Here is a 9,746-nt window from a genome sequence, read left to right as displayed (position 1 = left end):
CATCTGTGTGCTCAGTCCACCTCAGCCTGGAGCATCTGTGTGCTCAGTCCACCTCAGCCTGATGCATCAGTGTGCTCAGTCCAGCTCAGCCTGGAGCATCTGTGTGCTCAGTCCACCTCAGCCTGGATCATCTGTGTGCTCAGTCCACCTCAGCCTGGAGCATCTGTGTGCTCAGTCCACCTCAGCCTGCTGCATCTGTGTGCTCAGTCCACCTCAGCCTGGTGCATCTGTGTGCTCAGTCCACCTCAGCCTGGAGCATCTGTGTGCTCAGTCCACCTCAGCCTGGAGCATCTGTGTGCTCAGTCCACCTCAGCCTGATGCATCTGTGTGCTCAGTCCACCTCAGCCTGATGCATCTGTGTGCTCAGTCCACCTCAGCCTGGTTCATATACCTGCCCGAATACCTGTTACTGTGAATGCTGGAATGTGGATCCAGAAATGATAGGTGTGAGAGTGGCTAGAGATGACTGTTGACAGTTGGCAGACACATCTTAGTTCCTACTTCTTGGCATAATAACCCAATTTATGATACCATGGCCGTTTCTGCTTATTCTTATTCTTGTTTGAAGCTAGCTCATCAGGAATTTTAGAAAGAATGCCTTTGGACCTGGGGTTTAATTATCACCCTGCTGTAGAGAGTTGTGAGCGAGAAAGATACCATAGTTTTGAGAAGAAAATAAAGATCTTTCTATGAAGATTATTTACATTTGTCTGGGAGATAATTCTATGCATCTTTTCACTGAGCACTGCCCAGAATAGAAATGAATACGCAGCAAAGACTGGCTAAGTCCGGAGCTCTCTAATTCCTTCTGAGACACTTCTCCCAAGCATAACTTTATCTTGCTTGAAGTGGTGTGAATTTCCAAAATTGGATATGTAACAACTTCTATTAAATATGAAAATGCACCCCAAAGTCATAAAAAATGAGTTCCATATATTTATTTAAATGTATTTATTATTGTATATATGGTGTGTGTGTTTGTGTCTCTGTGTATATGTGTGTGTGAGAGAGAGTGTATGTGAGAGTGTAGGGGGTGTGTGGACATAGGTGCTACAGTGCCTGTAGAGGTCAGAGGAAAACCTTGATGAATTACTTCTCTCCTTCCACCTTTTTACCTGGGTTCCAGCAGATGGGACTCAGGTCATCAGGCTTGTGTGGCAAGCCATTTCCCCCACTGAACCATTTCACTGGCTCTGTATTTATTTTTTTTAGCTGATATCATCTTTTTATGACTATATTAGGGATGAGTTGAACACTGTTGTTGTGTGTATAGAAATAGGCAAAGGAATGAAGGAAGGGAATGTATGTGACTGGAGGGGGATGGGGGACCCTGGTTCATGTTACTGGGGGACAGATGCTGGGACCCGGGTGCATGTGACTGGGGGACAGATGCTGGAACCCAGGTGCATGTGACTAGGGGACAGATGCTGGGACCCGGCTACATGGTGGCACAGGGTAAGCAGGAGGCCCTGCTATAATGCCCTACATGGAGATGCTTCTGCTACAGATGCTCACGGGAAGAACAGAGACTTAGGAAACACCTTCGACGGCAGCAGAAGAGCTGAGGCATTTCAGGGGCACAGGGTAGAGAGAGCAAGGCAGCAAGGAATATCTGCTACTACCTTAACTTGGGTCTCTCCTCAGTGCGCCATTATGGCTCTGTCTACTGTTGCTCGCACTTAATCTTTCCCCTCTGTAGGAAGAGGAGCAGAAACGGAAGGAGTAAAGATAACGAGATGGATATGGCCAATGGCACCCTCACTTTCCCCCAAATCTTGGGAATGCAGAAGGATGCTGTTAGGCTGCATCCCAAGACCACAAACACCTCATGTGCCTGCTAAGAACTGGAAATGCCCCAGGAGGCTGCAGGTCAAGTCAGTGGCAGGGTGCTCGCTTAGCATCTAAGACACTCTGCGTTCATTCTCCAGTCCTATGGAAACAAACAAACAAGCAATAAATGCCCCAGTCAGCATGGGAATCACAGAAAGCTTGTGGGTTATAAGAAAATTAAAATCCCTTGGGTTTCTATTTAAATATCTTTTTAAGAGTGTGTGTTTTTTTGTTTTTTCAAGTTGAATCTTTCCCTCGGCTCGGCGAAGCATTTCAGAGTTGTGGCGTAGTAACCGTGATGCTGAAGGAGGCTGCGTGTCTCCAGCTGGCCCCCTTATTTTCCCTCAGCACTTGTTGAGTGGGATGTAAATAGAATACACTCATCCTGCACGCTTCACACTTGCTCCCCGAAAACACAAAACAGCTTCTGTCGCTCCCCGTGGCTTAGTTACTAGTCCTCCGTCCTTTGCTACCGCTGCCTCTCCTCATCTTCCCCACTCTCTACGGAGTGGTCCTCCCATTGGATTTAGTGCTCTCAACAAGCACCATAATTCTTGTTGTGAGGCCCGAGCTTTGGAGCTGGGTGACTGGGTTTCAACCTAGACCCTCTCTCTGGTGGAGAGCTCCCATCTCTGTGCCTCACCTCCTCACGGATGAAAGTCGGAAGAGTAAGGGCTGGAGACAAGGCTGGGTCGGCAGAACGCTAGCGTAGCAAGAGTGCGACCCAGGGGTCAGTCTGCAGTGAACCAGGCACAGAAGTGTATGCCTGTAATCACAGCAGTGGAGTGGTGGAGGCAGGGGAATCAGAAGCTCAAAGTCATCCTCGGTGAAATAGTGAGTTCATTCGGAGCTGTTTAAAACCAACACCCAAAGTTGAGATATTAATAATCTTTGTTCACAGAGTCACAGTGAGAGTGGGGTACACATAAACACACACATTAAGAAACACAAACACACACACACACACACACACATTAAGAAACACCAGCCCAAACACAAACACACGGGCCTACACACAACAAATAAATGTACATTTTTTTAAATGTAAAAACAGTGTTCTTTTTTTTTTTTATGTGTGAAGAATTTTATTCAAACCATATCATTAAAATTAATTGGGCAAAGAGGAGCAAAACTGACATTGAAGATAAAATAACAAAGCAAAGATACAGGAGTTTGGGGAGCACAGCATCCAGAAGTCATATGAGTTATTTTTTATTGCTCTAGTAAAATACCATGGCCAATCAAAGTTATAAACAAATTATTTCATTTGGGCTGATGTTTAAAGATGAAGTTTGGATAAAAGAGGAGAATCATGCCAATAGGTGGCCAAACAGGAGGCCGAATAATCACATTAGTATAAACAGGTCCCAAAGAGAGAAAAACACTGTGTCCTCAAGTCTCGTTCTCTTAGCATCTCTGCAGGATTGCTCTTACGCAGCTCCACAGTACCTTTTAGCTTTTTTCTTCCCACTTTTTTTTTTTCCATGAGAGTTTGAGTCTCTTCTCTGCACGAGGACACTGGGCCCCCTGCACGGAGCAACACAGGGTGGTGTGTTCTCGGGTGTGTCCTCTTGAGCTCCCAGTTGTTGCTTTTATCAGCATCTTAGCTGCCTTGTCCCACTCAGTACGGCCTCTTTCCCTTCCTTGGCCTCTGGACCGCCCCACTCCTGATGCTTTGCCGGATTTTAATAGCTCATCCTGAGGGTGCAGGCGTAGGTCTCAATCTGTCTATGCTGTAAGCTGTGCATTCTTCCCACTTGTTACGATCATTTTCTGCCCTTTAATGTCCAGCATGGGGTTGATTCTTTTCCTGGTGCCACCTGTTCTTCTGAAGCCTGGAATGGAGCTGTAATCAAGACAGCTAACCCAGACCCTGACAGGGTTACCATCCTCTTCCTTCAGGGGCTCCTCCCTCAGGTGGCTGAGCCACCTGTTCTTGCTAGGTAGCTTCCTGAGGCTAGCTTTCATTATTTTCTCTTTATTAAAGCCGTCTTCAACTGTCTTCCCTTCTACCGGGCTGAGCTGAAGGGGAGCGGCACATCTTCTCAAGCCCCTTGTTTTCCCTTAGTGGTTCGAGAGTGTGATCTGAGTGGGTTAGGATTGCTTTCTGGAGCCCAGCCCCAATCCTTAATCCAGTCATTTACTATTCACTCATTGACTCCATGGCCCAGCACTTACCAACAGTGCGCTGGTCACAGATCCCTCAGTTTCCCCCTTGGAATCCTTTCAACGTGCCTCAGCTTTTGCTCCTCAATCTTTGTGCTTCTGTATTCCGCATCCTCCCCCATCCCTGAGCCATTATTCCCTCCACTGTGTGCTTCACAGTCTTCATACTTCATCTCAGATTTTCCCACATCCAGTTATTTACCCAGCATGGGGGACGTAACTGTAAACAACATGGCTAAGTCCCTGCTCACACGGAATTTGCATGAGGCAAAGAGGCGCTAAGTTAGTGAACAACATGTCCAGACTGCGTGTGATAAGGAAATAAATAAAAGGCCATGTGACATGCAGTGGGAGAGAGGTGGTGTGTGTGCACCCATGTCTGTGTGTGTACCCGTGTCTCTGTGTGTGTGTGTGCGCGCGCGCGTGCGTGCGCGCCCGCGCTTGCCTGCATGCATAGGGTAAGTGTACCATGTAAATAGTGTGGTTAAGCAGAAGAGGTCACATTTGAGCTGAGATCTGAAGCCAGGTACCAGCTCTGTAGGTTTCTGAAGGAAGGGTGTTTCGGAGTGAGGGAACAGTCAACACCACAGAGCCATGGTGGAAATGCTGGAGTCCTCAAGGGACAGTACAGAAGCTGGGAGGGATTTGTTCACACAACATGGTAAGAACCTGATGTCACACTTGATTTTCCCAGCATGGCGCTGGGGTGTCACTTTTCAGTGCTTCGGTAGGTATCGCGCTGTGGTGGCACAAAATTGTGCGTGGTTGTTAGTGTTTATTTATTTATGTGTAACTGCTAAACCCAAGCCCTGGGGTGGGTGAGAGTCATCTTGTTCTCCTTTTCATGTCCCCAGGGCCTGTCCCTGCCCTTGGCAGGTGCCTGGACCTTTGCTGAGCGGTGAGTCAGAGACCTTTAAGATGAGTTCCTGGGCCTCCCAGAGCTCTGTGTTCTGGAGAAGGGTTTTGATCGCCTTCCTTGAATTTGCGATTGGTGCTGGTATTTTGCCAGCTATGGCGCCTTCTCTCTGGGGCCTTGGGCCGTGTGTGTACAAAGCCCTTCTTTTGACTTCCTGGCATGACCCTCCGCAGCTCCTCACAGCCCTGTGTGTAGTGGGTAAGTGTGACCCATAGGCAGCTCCCCCGGTCGGAGCTGTGGGAAGGCACATGCTGAGATTCTAATAAGTGAGGAGAAATGTGTGGTGTGTGTGGGGGGGGCATGTGCAGGAGGATTTGCCAGTCCAGCAGAGATGCAAAACACTAGCAAGCGACTGAGATTGTGTGCAAATATCAGCCCCCATGCACAACTTTTCCTAAACCCCTTTTCTGGCCGTAGCCTATTATTTTTGTATAACACCCGATAAACTTTAGACATTAGCTTGTTTTCTGTGACAGAAATGTCACCTGTGCATATATTAGAATAACACAGCTTCATAAAACGTCCTCTCCAGAAAGGACATCCGGAACTTGGGCTTATTCTCTGTGAAGATAACAATCTTGAAAACTGGGAATTCAGATGAGAAACATTAGCAAACAGCCTCCTAGGCGGTTCATTGTTGTTGCAAGTGGGAGATAAGATGGCTCAGCCTATGTGCTATGACTTTGGAGTTCTTGAGGTAATACTTATGTATTCTAATTTAATATACAATTATTAAGAATTGCATTATCGTCACTTCTCGGCCTTTTGGCTAAGACCGAGCGAAGAACTGCATTATCTCAGAGTGAAAGTAGTGAGTATTTAGAAAAAGAGAGGTGGTAGATAAAGTCAGGACAAAAATAGAGGGGGGGATGCTTGACTCACTATGGAGGCAGGACGACTCTGGGATGCACACATTTTAAGGACACAAAATTGTAGCCATCTTAGGAGGGCCTGCTTGACATAGATGGGGAACTCAGTAACATTGCACAGTCACACAGGTGTGCTTTGCTTGTATGAAGTCTATAACGAGTGTGCAGTGCCCAGTATAGCCAGAAGAGGGCACCAGATCCCCTGGAGTTGAAGTTACAGATGACAGGAGGGGAGGAGGGGCTGCTTTGTAGACCCTAGGAACTGAACCTGGGTCCTCTGCAAGAGCAGCAGGTGCTTTTAGCGATTGGGCCGCCTGTCCAGCCCCCCATATTACATATTTTTTACAACATGCTATTTCATTTGCTTTTTACATTCTGTTCGGTGGCAAAGCCTAATATGACTGGCACGTGTTTGTCAACATGCGATCTGAACTGATGTGAGGTGGCTTATGGACTCATTTGTGTGACTATGTTCTGCAGTAGAAATAAACGTGTTAATGACAGAGCCTGCTGGGGTGTGAAGGAGACCTGGTGTCAACTCTTACAACACTCACAAGCATCTGGTGTTTTGGATGAGAGTTTGCATACCTCAGGAGTACTCAGAATTATAGTTAATACAATAAGACTCCCTGTGCTTCGTGAGATAAGGAAATGTGGGAGTCTCCCAGAAAGCTCCGCATTGGGAAAATGCTTATCCAGAGATGTCGGTGTGGCTGCAAAGTAAAAAGCAGTCTCAGTATAAAGATTCCCCCTCCTCTCTCCTCCTCCCTCCTCTCCCTACCCCTCTTCCTTTCTTCCTCCTCCTCCTTTTAATCCCTCTCTCCCTCCTCCTCTCCTTCCCTTTCTGCTGTCCTCCCCTCCCTCTCATCCTCCCCTGTTCCCTGTTTCTCTCCCTCATCTCTACCTCCCCCTTTCCCTCCCTTCCCTCCTCTCATTCCTTCCCCTCTTTCTTTCACACTCCCTCTGCACTTTCTTTCTCTTTGCCCCCCAGTCTCCCCCTCTCTACTCCCTTCCTCTCCCTGTAGCCTGCTTGGTGTTGGGCCTTTGACAGCACTTGTAAAGGGAGACTGGAGGACAAGTGTGGCTCCCACCCCCCTAAAATTTAGATACATCACGCTTTAATCCCAGCACTTGGGAGGCAGAGGCAGGCAAATTTCTGAGTTCGGGGCCAGCCTGGTCTACAGAGTGAGTTCCAGGACAGCCAGGGCTATACAGAGAAACCCTGTCTCAAAAAAAAAAACAAAAAACAAAACAGAAATATTATCTGTACTTTTCAAGGGATTTCCCTTCGAGAGGTGCCAATCTAGATACATAGCTTTGCTTGGCGATTTACTGACTTTACTACCTCCCCAGCTTCTAATAGCAATTTTTTTTTGATTTGTTCTCTCTGAAGTCAAGGAAGAAGAGAATTTGGGTGCTAAGTACAGGCAACAGAGTCTGTGCTTGCAATAGCAATGAGTGTACTCAAGGGGAATTCCTAAATAGCCCAAAGATTCTAGAGCTTGGCAAGGAAATAAATAAAAGCCTAAAGCTACAGAGGAAAACAAACAAACAAACAAACAAACCCACCACCACCACCAACAACAACCCTGCTTTAGACACTAGGCATAGACAGTTTTAGAAAATATGGGAGAATAAAATTTAAAAACATAACAGGAGTGAAAATTCAGAAACTCAATTCACAGGGGTTAATAATATATGTTAACTTTTCTCTACTACAAAACATTGCAGATTCAGAGTTGAAAGTTCAAACACCAAACAAAAACTCAGCTGAAGGGCTGGGGCTGAGGCTGGGGCTGGAGCACTTGCCAGTGATGAAAAGCCTACGTTCAGGGCCCAGGACGGTATGAGCCTCGAGGGTCTCACATGCCCCGAACCCAGCGTTTAGAACAGCAGCTCCCAACCTTCCTAACTGCCCTGCGACCCTTTAATACAGTTCCTCATAGTGTAGTGAACCCCAACCATACATAAGATTATCTCATTGCTTTTCATAACTGTAATTTTGCTACTGTTATGTATGAATCTGGAATGAATATATCTGATATGCAGGATATCTGATATTTGGCCCCTGTGAAACAGTCATTTGACTCCAAATGGGTGAGCCACCCACAGGTTGAGAAGCAGTGATTTAGAAGGTTGGGGCAGGAAGGTCAGAAGTTCAAGGTCATCTTTGACTGGCTGCAGGGTGAGTGTGAGTTTAAGGTCTCTCTGGTGTGGGTAAGACTGCCTCAAAAACACAATTAGGGCTGGAGAGGTGGCTAAGAAGCATACATACTGCTCTTGCAGAGACTCGAGCTTCATCATTAGCATCCATGCATGTTGGGCCGCTTACAACTGCAGCTTCTACAACAAAGGCTCCGAAGGCCTCAGACCCCCTCCGGCACCTGCACTCACGTGCACCCACCCACACACACAGACACACATAATTGGAAAACCTGATTGTCTTAGTGAAAGTAACTCCCATTTTAATTATCACCATTTCTAATATAAGAACACTGTAAAATGTTCACTTGTATTTTTCAAATTGTTATTCTGTGTTTTATTTTTAACATAATGAAATTTATGGCACAGAGTTTATTGTAACTTATTTCCTTCACCTAACAAATATATATTTTGCTTCCCATCCAAGACAATAATTAATACAAAATTTTCTGCCGTTGTGAAATAGAATTTTATTTTATGGCTATACTGGAATTTAAAAAATATAAGCACTTTTGCTACATTCCCTTTCCACAGTTATTTTAATTATTGCTATTATTTACTTTGAACTCTCACCTGCCTTCTTACATAGACACACATAGGACCTAGTTTGATTAGAGTAGGGGATTTTCTGTGTGCTGGTGTAGGGGTTGGTCAAGTTGACACAGGCTAGGATCATCTGGGAAAAAGGAACCTCAATTCAGAAAGTGCCTCCATCAGATTGGCTTGAAGGCAAGCCCATGGGGCCTTCTCTAGGTTAATGAGTAATATGTGAGGGCTCAGCCCACTGTTGGTGGTGCCACCCTTGGGTCGGTGGTCCTGAGCTTCACGGGGAAACACAGCTGACCTTAAGTCTGAAGAGCAAGGCAGTACACAATGCTCCTTCAAGGCTCTGCTTCAGTTCCTGCAAAAGAGAGTTCTTCCCCGTCTTGCTTCAGCGGTGGACCGAGACCTGGGACATGTAAGCAAATGAGCCCTTTCTTCTCCAAGTTCCTTTTAGTGATAGTTTTTAACACAGCAAGAAAGGGCAAAGTAGACTATAAGGCTGGCCACGTTTTCAAATGGCAGTTTTGCTGTTTGGTGGCAAGCGTAGAGCCATGTCTCGAGAGAGAAAACAAATGCCATTTTTCATATCTCATATTCAGATGTTACTAACATATGGAACTGTCAGGTTCAAGATGTACATTTCTCTCTCAATGGTATAGAAACATAACAATTTCCCGGAGGAGCACACCTTGTCGACAGACAATAAACTCACATTTCAAGTTAGAAACAAGTTCCCCGTGGCCCTGTTGGGGAAGCAGCGCTTCATCCGGAGCACTCCTGAGCTATTCCAAGGTTATGAAGGTTATGGAGAACAGTCAGAGAGACCTTTCGACGACTAGAGGCTCGGTAATAAGAAGGTCTGACTGGGTCACTCTCACCACCAATTAGAACTGCAATCGCCGAGTCCTCTGCCTCCTGGCCCACGGCCTTTCCCTTCCACTAGCTGCCTCCCTGCATTAAGAGCCCCCAACTGCATGCACTTTCCCAGGCTTTTCCAGGAGAGACAAGGCTGGGCATTGGGACACACACACCTGCAGCTCCTGATAGACCATCACAGGTTACTTGCCTCAGTCTCCCTACCCTAGCCACTCCTCTCTCGTAGAGCTAACCACTGTTCTGAGCTTTGTGATATTCTTATGTTTGCCGCTGTATTAACAGAGATAAATGTTCATCAATAATATTTGCCTTTGCTCCTTTCTAACCCATAAGAAGGGTGTTTT

This window comes from Mastomys coucha, unplaced genomic scaffold (assembly GCF_008632895.1).
Source record: "Mastomys coucha isolate ucsf_1 unplaced genomic scaffold, UCSF_Mcou_1 pScaffold20, whole genome shotgun sequence".
Classification (NCBI taxonomy): domain Eukaryota; kingdom Metazoa; phylum Chordata; class Mammalia; order Rodentia; family Muridae; genus Mastomys; species Mastomys coucha.
This window is presented reverse-complemented; position numbering follows the sequence as displayed.